Here is a 19,485-nt window from a genome sequence, read left to right as displayed (position 1 = left end):
GTCACCTACTACATAGTGTGGGCCTTACAGCGAAGATTTCACCAAGCACTAGTAAGCACAGACATTACCCCTGGCCTGGGCACCGTATCATTAACAACAACACAAAGCCAGAATAACAAACCTACCTACACTAGAAATTAAAAGCCACCACCCTACCAACGATTCTGGAGGGTATCCAGTACCAAGTATCCCCAGACTTCTCAGGACCCAACACTAGATTCAAGGTGAAGAGTAAAGTTAGGAGTAAAGAATTCCTGTTTCCTTTCCCAGAACTATGCCAGCCACCACAAATGGATCTAAGGTACTGCAGTCATTAAAAACAGTTTCAATATCACATAAATGGTGGTTCGTAAAAACCGACTTGCATCTCTAATATACGTGGATTGGATAATGGAAGACAAAGAAAGGTTATACCTGAAGGAGAGAGGCATAGCCACTGCTCTAATCTCATATGCCTTCATTTTAAGCACAGGTAATACCTTTTCTTGCACTTGTGAATGGGCTTCATAAATGAGATCTCTCAAGAAAAAAGAGAGAGCATGCTTGGAAAGAGGTCTAGAGGGATTCTTAACCGAACACCATAAGTTACTGGAAGCCCCTCTAAGATCTTTGGTCCTATGAAGATAAAACTTGAGTGCCCTCACGGGGCAAAGAGACCACTCCTCTTCATCCAGACCTACTAAGTCAGACAGGTTTGTAATTGTGAAAAACCTAGTCCAAGGTCTCGTAGGATTTTCGTTTTTGGTGAGAACCCTTTTATCTAACGCTTGCAACTTGCTTACCCTTCTGGCTGAGGCCAGCACAATTAAGAAAAGGGTTTTCTTGGTTAGTTCCTAACAGAACAAGTCATTGGTTTAAAAGGAGGACCAGACAAACATTTCAGGACTACATCCATATTCCAGGAAACTTGCCGAGTTTCCTTACGTTTGGTTGTGTTGAAAGACCTAATCAGGTTTGTTAAGTCTTGGTTAGAGGACAAGTCCAGACATCTATGGCAGAATACAGAGCCTAACATGACTGTATTTTTTAATGGTGGAGGAAAACATTCCTCTCAACTTTCTCAGATATAAAAGAAAATTGGTGATCTCCGTTACAGATGCTCGAGAATAAAACACTTTATTTCTTCTGCAACACAATCTGAAAATGGACCATTTATTTTGGTAGACGTTAGAGGATGACTGGTGTCTACACTTAAAGATCGCTTCCGCAACAGACTTTGAAAAGCCTTTTGCTCTGAAGAGTCAGAAAACAGTCTGAACCCTGTCAGAGTCAGAGTAGACAAACCTTGGTGGTACCTCATTATGTGTGGTTGTCTGAGCAGTTTCGTCTTTGTGGGAGTAACTAGGGAAAATATGATTACAGACTGATGAGGTCTTTGAACAACTCTCTGAGGGGCCAGAATGGCACGATGAACATCACTGACATATTTGTCAGTGTGGAACTTCTTGAGAACTTCCCTGATCATTCCCAAAGGAGAAAAAGTGTACGGCCCCAGGTCGGACCAGTCCAGGAGCATTGCGTCCACTGCCCAAGCTACTGGATCTGGAACTGGCGAGCGATAGATAGGGAGCCGATAATGAGCTACTAGCCTTCCCCACAACTTCCAGAGGTCCAGGCAGACTGCTGGATGCAGAGTTCATTCTGTAGGGATGACTTGACTGGAACAGCTGAGCTGGTCTGCCAATACGTTTAATTTTCCTCTCGTTACCAACTTTATTTGGTATATTCGGCCCACAGAAGATCTCTCACTGCCTCGCAAAGAGAAAAGGAGTGGGTTTCCCCCTGCTCAGAAATGTACGCGAGGGCTGTTGTGTTGTCCGAGTGAATGGCTACTGTTCTGCTTTGGACTTCCATTGCAAACGCTTGAAGTCCCAGGGTTATGGCTTTCAAGTCTTTTAGACTGATATGCCAGTTATTCGCTTGATCTGTTTATAATTCGGAAATCTCTCTGTTCCCTATCAAAACTCCCCAACCTACGTCGGATATGTCTGTATAGAAACTAAGGTCTGGTTTTAGGGGTGAGAGGGACTTGCCTATCAGAAGTCTTTCTTCTGATCTCCACCACATGAGATGTTCTTTGATTCCCTGTGGAATCTGAAACATGAAGTGGTCCAAAAACTCTTTCCTGTTCCATTTCACCCGAAGAAAGAATTGGAAAATTAAGTACAACCTGTCTAAGGGGACAAATTGCTCTATGGAGGACAGTGTGCTGAGGAGGCTCATCCAATCCCTGGCTGAGCACTCTGGGAGAGCTAGGAATTTGTCCACTGTCCAAAGGCAAGGCTCTACCCTTTTGGAGGAGGGAAAAACCTGAAAAAGAACCGAGTCCAGACTCACCTCAAATAAACCATTCACTGGGATGGGACTAGTTGAGATTTTTTGCGACTGATCAGGAGAACTAACTCCTGAGCCAGTATTAAGGTCTTCTGAAGTTCTCCCATGCAGCATGATTCCGACTTCAAACAAAGGAGCCAATAATTGAGATACAGGGCTATCTTGACTCCATCTAATGGAGCAGACTGCTAGAGGGACAAGAACAAGAGTAAATATCCGTGGCGCCACGGAGAGGTTGAAATAGAGGGCCCGAAACTGAAATATTTGGCACCTTTTAAAGACAAACCAGAGATATATTTCCACAACTCAGGATGAATGGGAACGTGGATATACACTAGACGGACGCTACGTATTTGTGGGGAATGTGTACCAGACTTCCCAAGAATAGTTAGAATCTGTGAATACTTAGAACCCTCTCTAAAATTGTTTATAACTGCCTATTTTGCAAGTTCAAATACCAAATGTATACTTGAAGTATCATCTTACATCAAATTTACCTTTGAAATGATATTAATATAATTTCAAAGTCATCTTCTACATTTTACCATTATAAATATATATACATACATACAGTCAATAACACACACACACACACACACACACAGAATAACTCTTTACAATATCAAAAGATTAATGTATGTATAACTTTTCCAGAGACAGAGCGAAAGAGAAGCAAGAAGCTTAACTATCTATTTGTCTATCTATCAATCCTCTGGCAGAGAGAGAGAGAGAGAGAGACCTTACAGACCTTACAGACCTTACATCTTGTTCGGGTTGCCCCAGGTCCCTCAGTGTGAGGCACCTCTAATGTCTACCAGAGAGTTGCTAGTACATCTTCCGGTATATTTTGCATCTTCCAATCTTGGATGGTCTGGGATGCAGTTTAGATATTTGTCGAGCTTATTCTTAAACACATCTACGCTCACTCCTGATATATTCCTCAGATGAGCTGGCAACGCATTGAATAGACGCTGCATTATCGATGCTGTGCGTAGTGGATTAATGTCCTGTGTGCTTTCCTTATTTTTCCTGGTATAGTTTTTGGGCACTATTAATCTACCTCTGCTTGCTCTTTCTGATATTTTTAGTTCCATGATATTTTCTGCTATTCCTTCTATCTGTTTCCATGCCTGAATTATCATGTAGCGTTCTCTTCTCCTTTCTAGACTATATAATTTTAAGAATTGTAGTCTTTCCCAGTAGTCTAGGTCCTTAACTTCTTCTATTCTAGCTGTAAAGGACCTTTGTACACTCTCTATTTGTGCAATATCCTTTTGATAGTGTGGGTACCATATCATATTGCAATATTCAAGTGGACTACGAACATATGTTTTATAAAGCATAATCATGTGTTCAGCTTTTTTGTTTCTTGTTTTGAAGTGCCGTAACAACATTCCATTTTTGCTTTCTTTACATTTTGCCAACAGAGTTGCTATTTGATCATTGCATAACATGTTCCTATTCATCATCACACCAAGGTCTTTAACTGCTTCCTTATTTGTGATGGTCTCATTATTAGGTCCCTTATATGCATATAGCTTTCTTTCTCTGTCTCCATAATTTATTGATTCAAATTTATCAGAGTTAAATACCATCCTATTTACCTCTGCCCAATCATATACTTTGTTAAGGTCTCTTTGTAGAGCGTTCCTATCTTCATCACAAGTAATTTCTCTACTTATTCTTGTGTCATCTGCGAAACTACTCACTACCGAATCCTTAACATTATTGTCTATGTCTTCAATCATAATAACAAACAGTATTGCAGCTAACACCGTACCTTGCGGCACACCGGATATTACCTTGGCTTCATCCGATTTCTCGTCGTTTGCAATAACTATCTGTTTTCTGTTGTGTAAAAATTCTGAGAGAGAGAGAGAGAGAGAGAGAGAGAGAGAGAGAGATAAAAGAAGAAAGAATTAGAAACGATGATCCGGCGTTGGCAACAATTTGGACCACTGTCACTTTCTGTCAAGTAAAGTTGACATTTCTGACAGGCTGACCAAACTCTAACCTCCTTCACAAAAATTAAAAGACTGGGCAAATACTGTTTTTTTCTGGGTGAAGGCCTGTGTCGCCCAGTGAAATGTTCCTATAGCACTCATTTCAAGGTATAAATAATTGCTAAATATACCAGAGAAAAAGCCATATGGAATGCCAGAGTTACTACCTCTGGATCGATCACCTTCACAGGTGTTGGTATAAAAACAGGGGCGAGTGGATGCCACTACCACAGACCTCCAGTCAATTAGTTCTCTCCTCTCTCAAAATCCCTCACCACAACGGCCCCCCTCCGCTCGCCACTACTTCTTCTGCCAAGATTCTATATTCCTGAATGCACACCCAAGCTTGGGTCAGCTAAAGGGTGGTGAAAGGAAAAGAGAGGGATGGGTTCACTGGGCGACACAGGCGAATCCCAGAAAAGGGATTTTGACAAAGGAAAAATCTATTTCTGGGTGAAGGCCTGTGTTGCCCAGCAAAATGCCCTTATAGCACTCATTTCAAGGTATAAATAATTGCTAAATATACCAGAGAAAAAAGCAATATGGAATGCCAGAGTTACTACCTCTGGATCGATCACCTTCATAGGTGTCGGTATAATAACAGGGGCGAGCGATGCCACTACCACAGACCTCCAGCCAATTAGGTCCCTCCTCTCTCAAAATCCCTCACCAGAGAGGAGCCGTTACAATGCCCCCCCCCCCCCCCCCCCCCCCGCTCGTCCCTACTTCTTCTGCCAAGATCTACATTCCTGAATACACACCCAAGCTTGGGCCAGCTAAAGGGTGGTGAAAGGAAAGAGAGGGATGGGTTCACTGGGTGACACAGGCCTTCACCCAGAAATATATTTTTCCTTTGTCAAAATCCCTTTTCTTGGATTCGCCTGTGTCGCCCAGTGAAATAGTAACAGAGAATCAGCCATACAAGCTTGGGAGATTGAGAATAAGAACTAAAACATATTATATAAAAAAGGAAAAATAACTTTTCCTTACCATCATGTTTTAATGATCTAAGATTAACAATAGCCAAAACAGGAGCAAATAGTGTAAAAAACATATATGGCCAAGTTCTTACCATCACCAGGAAAGTGAACATAGGAAATGAATATACAGTTATATGAATAATGAACTATGTACAAGTACAGGAGTGGGTTGATAAGCAATCCAGTCCGATCTAAAAAGGCAAGAAGGGGGGGAATACAAGCGAGGCAGGTAGGTGAGAGGGAGTACCAAAAGGTAATAAAAGTCAAAATAATGATAATTAATAATATCCAACTTCACAAACTACATAATTAGGCTGTATCAGGTAAGACAACGTTTCCTGCAGCCACTGCAGAATATTTAAGGGCTTTTAGAGACTTTAGATAGTGGCGTTTAAATACTGTTGGGTATTTCCAACATGTATACTTTGAGATCATCTAAGTTCATATGATGAAAATAGTTAACTGAAGTAGCTACTGCTCGGATATCATGTACCTGAGGAACTGAATCCGGATTAGCTTGTTTAATAACATAAAGAATTTGTTGTCTGATGCCTTTTAAGGAAATGGTTCCACCTTTCTCGCTAATAAAAAGAGGACCTGAAGACCTATTAAAAGTCCTGTTAAGATAACACTTTAGTGTAATAACTGGACATAAAGATGGGTCTTGTGGAAGAGGGACAATTTTCCATGGGTACCATCTGTTCTGAGGGTCTTCATTCTTTGCCAAGAATTTCAGGTCCGGAGAAAGCAGAACTTCTCCTGACGGGAGGAAATCAATATGATTTGGTTCTCTAGAGAGAGCCAACAGTTCTGATATTCTAGCACCTGAGGCCAGGCTCAGTAAAAAGTATGAATGTGTTAAATCAATATTAAAGCCACACTGAAATATCTTTTTTAAGGCGGATTTAGTCGTAGTAATAGTACTAGCGGCTAGGCCTTTTTCGAACAGAGTTCTAAAAAATTAAATTGCCAGATTCGTAGTCATTGTCTGAGCATCTGATTCTTTTAGAAAGATGGCTAATTTCTTCACTGCTGAATCATACTGCCGGAGTGTTGATTCTCTTTAGTCTGATTTGACAAATAGTGTGTTTAGTGGGTCAATATTAGCATCTTTCTTTGCCGCAAACTTCATGAAGTCCATAAAGTTAGGGCATTCAGAACTCTTAAGGAAGCAGACACAGTCTGAGTTTGTACCACCTGAGTCAGCTTTGGGTTGGGAATCCTTCTGGGCCGAAGTTTCAACTCTAGTAGAAGAGGAAACCAATCGCTCTTCGGCCAGTTGGGCACTACCAACGCTATCTGCTGAGTTGGTGTAGAACTTTCATCAAAAAGTTTATTGGCGGAAACAGGTAAATCTTCTGCCAATTGTTCCAGTCTATGGACATCGCATCTGTGGCGTGAGCTAGAGGATCCAAATTGGGAGCCACATAACATGGAAGTTTGTGGTTGGACTTCGTGGCGAACAGGTCCATCTGAAGGCCCGGAATCTGTAGGCAAATCCAATTGAATGATTTTGCGTCCAGGGACCATTCCAATTCCAGCGGAGTTGTCCTGGATAGGGAATCCACAATGACATTTCGTACGCCTGCCAGGTGAGTAGCTGACAGGTGCCAATGATGTTTCATTGCCAGCGAGAAGATCGCTATCATCACGTGATTTATGTGGCTTGACTTGGAGCCTCCTCTGTTTAGGCAGTGAACTATCACTGCACTGTCCAAGACTAGTCTGATATGAATGTTCCTGGCCGGAGCTAGTCTTTATAGGGTCAGGAAAACGGCCATTGCTTCCAGGATGTTGATATGAAGCTGGCGGAATACTGTTGACCATGTTCCTTGAACCTTCTTGTGCTGAGAATAGCACCCCCATCCGCTCAGAGAGGCGTCCGTGTGGACCACTAGAGATGGTGGGGGAATTTGGAGTGGAACTGACTTGGAAAGACTCTTGATTGTCGTCCATGGACATAGTCTTTTCCTTAGTATCAGCAGAATCAAGGAGATTTTGTCTCTGAGTCTGCTGTTGGCTCTTTTCTGTCATACCCGGTTGATGTTCTTCAGCCTTGCTTTCAACAAGAGATCTGTTAGTGAAGCAAACTGAAGTGAACTTAATACTCTTTCTTGGGTACGACGAGAAGCCCGTCTGTTTTTTTAGAAATTGTCTCGTAGCTTTCGCTATCTCTTTGCACTTGGTTGGCAGAAGAGATAGTTTGTGTGTGGTTAGATCCCACTGGATTCCTAACCATTGAAAGCGAGACGCTGGAATGAGATGGGACTTTCCTTGTTTATCTGGAATCCCAGATACTCTAGGAATTTTATTACTTTGGCTGTTGCCCTGCGACATTCCTTGTCGTTGGGTGCCCAAATAAGCCAGTTGTCTAGGTAAGCTACTATCGTAACCCCGAGCTCTTAGTTCCTGAACTATTGTCTCTCCCAGTTTGGTGAATATTCTGGGCGCTATATTGAGCCCGAATGGCATTACTCTGAACGAGTAAGCCTGTCGTACTAGTTTGAATCCTAGGTAGGGAGAAAAGTTTCTCGCTATCGGGACGCGATGATAAGCGTCTGTAAGATCGATAGAGGTGGTGACGGCCCCACGGGGAAGTAAGGTCCGTACCTGCGAGAACTTGTCGCATTGAATGTATGAGTTGAGGCGGGACAAATCCAGAATCACTCTTTGTTTGTCCGTGTCCTTCTTTGGCACGGTGAACAAACGTCCTTGAAACTTCAGGTGTCTGACATTCTTTATTGCCTTCTTCTGGAGAAGGTCTTTGGCATAATTTAGGTCTGTCGTTGGGATTTGGTGGAATCTGACTGGTGGAGGAGGCCCTTTTATCCATCTCCACCCCAGACCTTTTGAAAGTATACTTTGGGCCCATGGACTGAAGGTCCAATGGTCCTGGAAGAGGTACAGTCTCCCACCTACCTGGAAAGGATCATTGGTTGATTGAGGTCTTACTTCCTATGCCTCCTCTGAAACCTCTGCCCCTGGAGGTAGCTCTGGAACCAGCTCTATGCTGGTAAGCTCCTCTTGCTCTACTACCTCTTGCTTGCCTATTATAGCTTTGAAAAGTTCCCTGCATTTCAAACGAAGCGTTGAAGGCAGGGGAGGTCATGAATGTAGCCGAACTCGAGGGCTGTTGAGTTGGCTGACTTTGTACTAGGACAAATTGTTGTTGTGGTCGTGCCTTAGATGTCGAAGGTTGACCAAGCTGGGAGACAGGGACTGCTTACACCACTGTCTGTGACTGAGAGATCTGGAAGGGCTGATACTTCCTGACCCTCTTCCTATTTTTGGGTTGAGGTCCGGAGGCCTCAAACTTCCTCTTGAAGGGAAGACCCCAGCAAACACGAAGGTTCTGATTAGCCCTAGCTGCCTCACTGATGACGCCATTAACTACGTCCTCAGGAAGAGTTTGGGTCCCCAGATCGAAGCCTTATTGAGTTTGTTAGGCTCGTGCCTGATGGAAGCGTAGGCCAGGACATGCTTCCTGCAATTCCGCCTAGCAACCACAAAGTCATACAGGTCACACTGGAAAGTCTGCAGCAGCGACTTTGTTAGGACCATGAATAAAGGTTCCTCAGAGTAGACAGAGGCCATCAATTCTGCTGTAGTAACAGAATTGATCGACCTACTCAGTCTACATTTAGCTTCGAATTCTGCCTTTACCAAGGCACCTGGAATCCTGGGTAGCCTTTCACTAAACTGTGTGGAAGCACACTCTGGGTCGAGTCTGCCCACTGTGAAAGTTTCCAGAGCACCTACCCAGCACTCCAAATCTCCAGGAAAGAGCAGAGAGGTAGGCTCTGTCTCTCTAAGTTGAGGCATTGGCTTCTCCTCTATTCCGGCTGCAGAGTTAATTCTGCAATCTTGGAAGTACAAGCGTTCGGGATGTTATCCCCTACCACGAACTTGGTGTAACAACCTTTATTTGGCGTCAACTTCGTGTTGATGCACTCCCATTCTGAAAGAGTGCGGACCCATGCCGACTGTGCCTGGTCCCTAGGATAGATCACCGTCTCCTTGGGGACTTTGTCTACCCTTACAAAGGCTTCCTCGGCTAAACGAGCGTAGCCTGGGAAGGGAAATTGGAGGCCCGCCGGGAAGAATTCATAATTTTCCACCGGACGGGTGCCACATCCCTCAATTGTCAGCATACCCTCGGAGAAAGGAGCATGCAGAGCCAACCGCCATGGGTTGTTGTCCTCGAATGGCGGGAGCTTAGACGCATCCGTTACAACAAAGGATTGCTGTGTGCCTCCAGACTGAATAAGTCCAGCCAGCAAACTCTCCTGAGTTTGTAGTCTCTGAGCAAGAGACAGGATGGACTGTCCTGATGTTTCTAAGCCCGAAGCGAGCTGAGAAGACATCGATTAGAATCTCGAGTCTACCATGCTGCCCTTCTTCTCTATTTGCAAAAGCATCAGGGTTAAAGCCGGATTCCAACGGTCTGGTTTTAGGACCTTTAGCTCTCGACCCCTTATGTGGGGGAGTAGCTTTCGCCGAGGCAGTCAAAGGCTTGGTAGCCAATGATGACCTGGCGGAGTCCACTGGAGAAGGCTTAGCTGGTCTGGCAGCCTTCTGCAGGGACTTCTTTGTTAGAGTTTTCACCTTGGGGATTACCGAACCAGACTTATCTCCAAGGACCCTGGACTTTGAGAAGCTCTGGAAGGAAGATGAAGAAGAGGATGGACTAAATACTGTAATTTTAGAACTAAGACCTCCTGCCTCACCTCCCTACCTTCTTCCTGAGAGTCGATGGCCATAGGTTCCCGATGCAGGCTGATGTCTGCTACCTCTACGGTCACTTCCTCACATAAACCCTCTTCCAGGGGGATCTGGGTATCCAGACGGATCCTCTCTATGATAGGAGCCGCAAGTTCCCTAGCTACTGTTGCCGAAGTCCTTGCATTGGGATAAAGGAGAGAACACATCTCCTTCGACAGCATATAGGGGCATACAGCGGTCACGTTCCTACCATAGCCGCCCACCCAGATCTTAAGATTTGCTAGTGCGCGTGAGGAGGCCTTGAGCGCCAGAGGGGTCTGTAAGAAAGGACAAAATCAGATACTCCAGAAATTGCCCATCTTATATGGAACTATGATTCAAATTAAACATTACTAAGGTGCGGATGGTACCTACCGACTCATTAGTTACGTTTTGAACTAAGGCGTAACATACTTAGCAGCCATCCGGATGCCAGACTAGGATGTTGTCCATCTGCACCGAACAGCTGGCATGAGATCGGCAGACTACATGCCCACAAGGTTGTTGGAGAACGGCTGAACAGCCCAACTCCAGACAGTGTAAGTTAGAATTGATACATGAGTACACTTAAACTACTTTTATGACAACTAGATACAGGGAAAAAATCAACTCCTCAGTAAGAATTTTTACTAAATATCAAGCTGTGAAAGTCTCCGCTTGCTCCGGAATCCATAATCTCGTTATCGTGATTGCTAATACCGACGGAAATGGCCTAATACGAGCAGAACAGGGAGCCAGGTAAACCAGGTCTGAATCTGAATGCACCGGAAAAGAATAGCTATTCCAAGTTAAGTGGAAAAGTATTCTAAACCTAGTTCCACCCCCCCCCCCTGGAATGGGGGCAGTAGCAATAAAATAGAGAATAATGGAAAACAGAGCGGCGGAAACAGCAGTACTAAAAACTTCCGGTGTGTAATAACCTGGCGAGAGTGACGATAGATCACACTTCGACTGGGAAACACAGAGCTGGAGAAGTACCCACAGAGATTACATAATCTTCTACTCCTTGACCTCCTCCGACTAATCCCCAGGGAATAGTGCTCAACGCTCTAGCTGCCGTTCCCCGGAAGGGTTACTAGAACAGCGAGCTAACGAAACACCACCGGAAACAATCCGGACAGGAAGGAAGAGCATGGAGGGGGGAAGGGTAACTAGTAAAATTACAAAAGGGGGTTACTAACAGAGATTACATAATCTACAACTCCTTAACCTCCTCCGACTAATCCCCCAGGAATAGTGCTCGACGCTCTAGCTGCCGTTCACCCGGAAAGGTTACCAGAACAGCGAGCTAACGAAACACCACCGGAAACAATCCGGGCCGGAAGGAAGAGCATGGAGGGGAAGGGTATCTAGTAATCACCTGGCAATAGCGACCGGTCGGGTGATTATCACCTTCCGAGAAGCCATGGAAAAACCTACAACTAAAGGGGGCAGAAGACGGCAGGCCAACTGACACCCTAAAAGCGGTACTAGCCGAGGCTATACTAAACCAAAATATTGAAACAGGAATTATTGGAAGTACCGATGAATAAAAACAATCCATCTACTAGCCTAGCCTAACCCTCCAAAATCAGATGTACCGATCTGGTCGGGTGGCTTAGGACGGCGCCTACTGGAACGTCGCGAAAGAGGAAACTCAGAACCTAAACTAACCCTCCAAAATCGAATATATCGACCTGGTCAGGAAATATGGGTCTAGCACCTACATTCTGTGACAAGAAAAAATTCTCTAGTAAAGGATCACCTTCCAAAACTGAATTATTAGTCTGGTCAGGATCGCCAGAACTAAAACCAACTAAGGTAGAGAGAAAAAACTCTTAACCGCAGATCTGGTCAGGTAGGCTAGGAATGGTAATAATGTGGCCAAGGATAGATAAATATTCGTGTAGGACTCCCAACCTCATCAATATAATAGCAAATAATATTGTAACATAAACTAAATAACAATAAAATCATCTACATAAATGCATGAGCACCGCGAAATAATGAGTTCTTTATTTTTCAAGTACTATGCGTAACACTAGGCTAGCCTAGGTCGCTTCAACACAATACTCGCGCATGTAGTAGAATGAAATATTATTGCACTTTCGTGAGGGAACCAAATCGCTCCTGAAGGCCTTTGAAAAAGAGAGAGAGGGAAATCTCTAATAGGTTCAAATTAAAATGTATAAAATCTATTAAAACAACCTATCGGCACCCATCAGGAGCGAAATGGTAAAATTCCACGATAACAGTAACGTATACTGTAATGATCAAAAGGGATAATGATTTATCGTAATAAAAATGTTGAGGAGACTAAATACGCGAACAACAATGCATTTAAATGGCAGCCCCGAGAGACGATGCGTTCAGCTCCCAAGTAACATTACAATAAAAAACACCACATAAAATGCACCGTGGCCCAAACGCGTTTAAAGTCAGCAAAATAATACTCAACTTAGATGAAAATGCTTCTTGAAGTTCAGAAGATATGATAAATCCAAAAATCACAGAAAAATAAAAAACACAACAAAAACATGTCTAAGTGTCAACGAGCACTATGAAGAAATGAAGATCTTGGCAGAAGAAGTAGGGACGAGTGGAGGGGGGCCGTTGTAACGGCTCCTCTCTGGTGAGGGATTTTGAGAGAGGATAGACCTAATTGGCTGGAGGTCTGTGGTAGTGGCATCCGCTCGCCCGTTATTATACCGACACCTATGAAGGTGATCAATCCAGAGGTAGTAACTCTGGCATTCCATATGGCTTTTTTCTCTAGTATATTTAGCAATTATTTATACCTTGAAATGAGTGCTATAAGGGCATTTCACTGGGCGACACAGGCCTTCACCCAGAAATAGAGTTTTCCTTTGTCAAAATCCCTTTTCTGGGATTCGTTGTGAAATAGTAACAGAGAATCAGCCATACAAGCTTGGGAGATTGAGAATAAGAACTAAAACATTTCTGGGCTCAGTTCATGTCGCTTTGTGAAATAATCCTTAAGTTCATTATTTCTAGGTAAATGATACTAACATTACCAGAGAAAAAATAAATTCAGGAGGATGTCAGAATAACTGACTCGCTCACCCTAAATAAAAAGAGGGTGTCGGTATGGAGCTGGGGCGAGTGAGACCACTACCACGAACCTCTTGTCATTTAGAATTCTCCTTCATCAAAATCCCCCTCCTGAGAGAGCTGATACACAGTCGGGGCTGGCAACTACTACTACTATGCTACCCCCCACGCCAACTGCAGCGCCTCTGGTGGCCATCCTTTTCGTTAGCGAACTTCGGAATGCACGTGCTACTCTTTGCTCTGTGTTTTTTGGTGTGCCTTCTTGGGATTATCTTTTACCATGGAACTAGCAGCTATCGCTGCAGCTAAGTTAAGTACCCCGAAAGGTTTTACACTAGTTTTTGTCAGCCAGGAACTATTTTTACCGTTTTTTAGGTCCGATAATAGTCTCCTGGTCTGGCGCATGGCTCGCCTTGCCGGCTCGCCTCATGTTCGGTTAGCTACTTCGGTCTCCCATACCGTGGTATCTATCCCGTGTATTTCTTACCCTTATATGAGAGTTTATCACGTGGTACAGAAGTTCCCACACATTTTATTGCTTTACATCGTACTATTTGGAAATCCGTTGCCTGTGCCTTGGTCCCTTGGTCTAGGTGTTTAGGCGTGTGGGTGTTTATGAATACACTTCTATGTTATTCCTTAGTCCAGTATCCTTTCCACGTCGGCAAAGGCCAGCTCTTGAGTTGTTCACTTGCTTTCTTTCGGGGAATCTAGCCTACTTCTCCTGGATGTCCCTCTTTCTCTCCCACTAGTGATTTCCTTTCTCTTTCTTTATTACGATGTATTTATTTATGGGTTGCATGTTGAGGGCGATCAGTTTGGCCTAGGCTAGTTTTGTTGCATTATCGCCTTGTGGTCCACTTGCGCTCGCGTGGTCAGCTCAACCTAGGCTATGTTTTGTTGCATTATCGCCTCATGGTCCACCTGCGCTCGCGTTGAGCCAACTGATCGCCTTAGTCCCAGTCCCCCTTCCCTTCTTCCCACATGGAGGGGGGGTTAGTCCTCGCTCGCTCACGGTCGCTATGGCGACCATCCGAGCACCCCTCCCCTCTTCCTCCCTTTTAGGGAGGATACGGGAGTTATGGACTTTAGGGAGTACTGCTGGACCGTCCATGTTCTCTGTGAGCTTCGGGGGGGTCCCAGTGTGATCGGGTGGGGTTGGCCACCCCATCTGCTCGCATCGGTTCTTCTCCGGCGTTCTGTTTTGCTCCGTTTCCTCCTCCCCTCCTTCTTACCTTTATTATATATAGCTGACTCCGCCAGCTATTAAGGGGGAGGGGGGATCGGTTGGTCCTACATGCTTTCCCCATTGTGTAACAGTAGTCCCCTTCGTTTTCTGATGGAGCGCCCGCTTGCTATCCGAGCGCCCCAGTGGTTGACGGAGGGGTTCTATGGCGGAGCTCCACGCTCCAACCTATTAATTATTTATCTAGTTTTAATTTTATCGGTAATCCTCTCTCGTTCTCCAGTGTGTCGTACTCCTCCTGAAACTCTGGTGTACTATAGGTGTATGGTTGGTATCTGGTTTATCTAAATTCTCCGCTCCGGTGTATACTGAAAAATTTTCAACCAGTTTACCGGGTCCCATGGACTCTTCCACACAGATTACAGGGGAGGATTATGCCCAAAATATTTATGCTACTCCGGTATGCAGCGGAGCATCATATGAGTGGTCCTGCTAGTGTATAACAGTGATACTTATGTATCTATTCACTTACAGGCTACCAACTGTCAGGAGGCGGGTTGTAATGCCATCCTCCAGGACCCCTGCGGACACGAGGTCTGTCGTACTCACGCTCCCTGCGCCGTCCGCCACAAGGACTTGACCGTGTGGCACCACGAAGCCTGCTCCATCTGCTACGAGCTGGTGGAACAGTTTTCAGACGGAGTAAGTATATACCGGCGTAGGTATAATCTTTTCTGGTATATACTATCACATAAGTTTGTGTAATACTGTTATATAATTCTGACAGTTCTTCAAATGTTAATGATTCGTCCTCGGGGCTTCGTTGTAAGAACTACAATGACCCTCTATTTCAGGCTGCCGCCGTTAAGGACGCCGCTTCGGCCACCCTGAAAGCCTGGGTAGGTAGCTTCGGCAAGAACGCGCCGAAGGGACAGCCATACATCCTGGACAAGAGTATGGCTGTCCGGATCTTCCCAGGCGGTAAGTCGACTAGGTATGTCGACCCCGCCACGGCAGCTCCGGCGATCGCAGCCATCCAACTCCAGGTGGAGCAGGCCCTGATGGTAGGGGGACCCCAGGACATCTCGGCAGACGTCGCTAAGCTGGATATCAATGTTGAACCAATGACGGTAGGTGGAGGTGAGTTGTTGGTTGAGGTGGGTTTGTTGGGCACCCAAGGGCTTCCCCTTGGACGCTTCTGGATCTTCTTCCCCTATTCCTTCCTCTGCATCTTTCCAAGGCTTTATGGAATCGGAGATTCCAGCTAAGACGCCTACTGCCTCAGTAGTCCCCAAGGTGAAGGGACAAAGGGAGCAGAAGACCCTGGAGAGGACGTCGTCTAAGAAGGCGTCGTCCTCTTCCTCTTCTCATAAGTCTACGGCTCACCATCCCGAAGCAGAGAAGGCGAAGACCTCTTCTTCTTCATCTTCGCATTCGAAAGGGTCTAGAGGTAAGTCCTCTAAAGAGAAGGTCCGTGCTCGCGCCAAGCCAGTACCTTCCTCTTCTACCGGAGCTCCTCCGGTGACCCCTGTCGAGGCCAGTTTTTCTGGTCCCTTCGATCCTGTCTCCTTCACGGCAGGGGTAATGCAACAGGTGGGGAATATGGTCGGTTCTATGATGAACACCAGATTCGATCAAATGATCGCCCAGATCTCCACCTCATTTGCTCAGTCCGGCCAGTCGATCTAGAACATTTCAGATCGTCTGACGGACCAGGAGAATCGGCTGGCAGGACTGAGCCAAGCTCCTCCAGCTGTTCTCCCTCTAGCAGGCACCGGAGTTGCCCCGATGCCTGACTACGACTCCCTTCCTGCTTTCACCATGAGCAATCCTTGGAGGGTAGCAGCCTTTGCTCCCTTCAAGGATGGAATGAGCTCCATCCCGGACTGCGGAACTCGTCGTATCGAGGACTTCGAGTTCCATCCCGTCGGCCTGCAACCACCTTTCTTTGGATACGCTAGGTTGACGGAGGCAGCTCTGAATAGGGAAGATAAGATCCCTAAGGAGACTGTCATATACAGTCGGGAGCAAGCTCAGAGGGAATGGGTAGGATGCCTGGAAGACTGCAGGCTCCAGGCATTCAAGAGCCCCTTCACAATCTTTGCGACGGAGGAGGAGGCACCACTCCCCTTCACAACAACAAAGATAGCTGAGGTGACAATTCATGCTGCCATGAAGGATGAGCCTCTCCCTCAGCTCAGGGAATCAGACCCAACGTCCCCACTCTTCCCAGCCTTTGGGGACCTCTGGGCGGACCTTCCGGCAACCTTCACGGTAGGGAAACTTAAGCCGGACTGTGCCATTGATCAGTTCAGGGAGAGACTCCCTAGTCTGCCGGATAACCTTATCCAAGCCGAGTCTGAGGCAAGGAATAGGTTAGGGAGGACCATGAACGCTTTGGTAATGACAGAGGTTGCCGCCATGACTTATGGTTCAGAGCCTCTGTTCAAGCTCCTAGCAAAAGCGCAAACACAGACCGTGCAGTCGGATCTGTACGAGTTTGTGGTAGCAAGACGGAACTGCAGGAAACATGTCCTGCAGGAAGCTACAATTCGGCATAAGCCGAACAAGTTGTTATCATCTAACATCTGGGGGGCTGACCTCTTCCCAGAAGCAGCTGTAAATGAAGTACAGCATGAAGCGACCAGGCTCAACCAAAGCCTTAGGGTTCGCTGGGGTCTTTCCAATAAGAGGAAGCCTGAAAATCCTCCCTCTGGCTCTAAAAAGCTTAAAAGGACCAGGAAGTTCCCGTCCTTCCAAAATCAACAACAGCAACAGTTTGTTCAGGCAGTCCCAGTCTCACAACCAGTGCAACCGTTGACTGCTAAAGGTCAGAACCAGCCCATCCTTCTGTTGACTCCCCAAAGCCAGCCCTCGACCTCCTACGCTGTCTCCCCGGCTTTCAACCCTGTGTTTGAAAACCAGACATTCCAAGCCATCAATAGGTTTGGAAGGGGAAGCAGGGCTAGGGATGCATTTCGTCAGAGGGGTGGCGGAAGGGCAACCAACAGGGGGAAACACTTCCGTGGAGGACGCGGAGCACATCCTGCACAGCAACAGTGAGATCTCTCAGGTAGGAGGGAGGCTGTTCCTCTTCCGTCACAGGTGGGGATTCAGCAATTGGGCACAGAGCATTGTGTCCAAAGGGCTGGGGTGGAGTTGGATCAAAGGTCCCCCTCCATCCAAATCATTCCTTCAACTACCAACAGAGGAATTGACAGAGTATGCGCGAGAGCTCCTTCAGAAAGGGGTAGTGTCAAAAGTCAAACATTTAAAGTTTCAAGGACGCTTATTCAGCGTGCCAAAGAAAGGCTCATCAAAAAGAAGAATAATCTTACACACGTCAAACCTGTGATGGCAGGGTGTTAGATGTGACTCGTGGTTTAAATATATATATATATATATATATTATCATATATATATATATATATATATATATATATATATATAGATATTATATTATATATAATTGTTTATATTATATATATATATATATAATTATAATATATTATATATATATAGACTTTTTCGGTCTAAACTTATTCATTCGTTGCGACAAGTTCAAAATGCTGACTATCTCGCAGGTTGCGACCTTACTTCCCCGTGGGGCCGTCACCACCTATATCGATCTTACAGACGCATACTATCATATCCCAGTCGCGAGACACTTCCGCCCATATCTAGGCTTCAGGTTGGGAGACCAGGCATTCTCTTTTAAAGTGATGCCCTTCGGGCTGAACGTAGCCCCCAGGGTTTTCACGAAAATAGCGGAAGCAGTAGTGCAACAACTGAGATCACAAGGGATAATGGTAGTAGCGTACCTCGACGATTGGCTGATTTGGGCAACAACCATCGAGGAATGCCTCAAAGCCACAGACAAAGTAATTCAATTTCTAGAACATCTAGGGTTCCAAATAAACAAGACGAAGTCCAGGCTCACGCCGGAGTCTCGTTTTCAGTGGCTCGGCATGCAATGGGACCTGAACTCCCACACTCTGTCAATTCCATTGGTCAAAAGGAAAGAAATAGCCAAGTCGATAAGACAATTCCTCAAGTGCAAACGAACGTCAAGGAGAAACCAGGAGGGATCCTAGGTTCCCTCCAATTTGCGTCAGTAACAGACATTCTGTTGAAAGCGAAACTGAAAGATATAAATCGAGTTTGGCGCTCAAGGGGAAATGTCAAATCTCGGGACAAGTTGTCAGTAATCCTGCAGATTCTTCGCAAAAGTCTCCGTCCATGGGCAGAGACAAAGAACCTGTCCAAATCAGTTCCTCTCCAGTTCCCTCCTCCGGCGTTGGTTATCCATACAGAAGCCTCTCTAAGCGGGTGGGGAGGATATTCCCAATTCAAGAAGGTTCAAGGAACTTGGTCATCTCAGTTCCGCCAGCTTCACATAAATGTACTGGAAGCCATGGCAGTATTCCTCACTCTGAAGAGGCTTCTACCAGCAAAGAATTCTCATATAAAGCTGGTTTTGGACAGCGCAGTAGTAGTACACTGCATCAACAGGGGAGGATCCAAATCAAAACATGTGAACCATGTCATGATAGCCATTTTCTCTCTAGCAACCAAGTACAAATGGCACCTATCCTCCACCCATCTAGCGGGAGTAAGGAACGTGATAGCAGACACCCTGTCTCGATCAGTTCCTCTAGAATCAGAGTGGTCCCTGGACGAGAGCTCATTCCAGTGGATACGCCGGAGAGTCCCAGGTCTCCAAGTAGATCTTTTCGCATCTCAAGCGAACCACAAGCTCCCTTGCTATGTGGCCCCCAACCTGACCCTCTGGCTTATGCCATAGACGCCATGTCCATAGATTGGAATCAGTGGAAGAAGATATACATCTTTCCTCCAGTGAATCTTCTATTGAAAGTCCTGAACAAACTCAGGACATTCAAGGGACAAGTAGCTCTAGTAGCCCCGGATTGGCCCAAGAGCAACTGGTATCCTCTGCTTCTGGAATTGGGTCTCCGACCTCGACGGATCCCCAATCCCAAGCTATTTCAGTCAGTACAAATGAGGACTGTGTTTGTTTCCTCAGGAATTCTCAAAACCCTAACTTTATGGACTTCATGAAGTTTGCGGCTAAAAGAGATGCAAATATTGATCCCCAGAATATTCTTTTCTTAGAATCAGATAAAGGGAATCAACTCTAAGGCAGTATGAT

At 45.5% G+C, this 19,485-nt stretch overlaps 1 protein-coding gene across 3 annotated transcripts in view; it reads right to left on the bottom strand.

Moving 5' to 3' along the window:
* LOC135216313 (hydroxysteroid dehydrogenase-like protein 2) overlaps positions 1-19,485 on the bottom strand; it is a 122,993-nt gene that overhangs the window by 47,874 nt on the left and 55,634 nt on the right. The gene's annotated exons all lie outside the window — the stretch shown is intronic.

The sequence above is a fragment of the Macrobrachium nipponense genome, chromosome 19 (assembly GCF_015104395.2).
Source record: "Macrobrachium nipponense isolate FS-2020 chromosome 19, ASM1510439v2, whole genome shotgun sequence".
Lineage (NCBI taxonomy): Eukaryota > Metazoa > Arthropoda > Malacostraca > Decapoda > Palaemonidae > Macrobrachium > Macrobrachium nipponense.
This window is presented reverse-complemented; position numbering and strand designations above follow the sequence as displayed.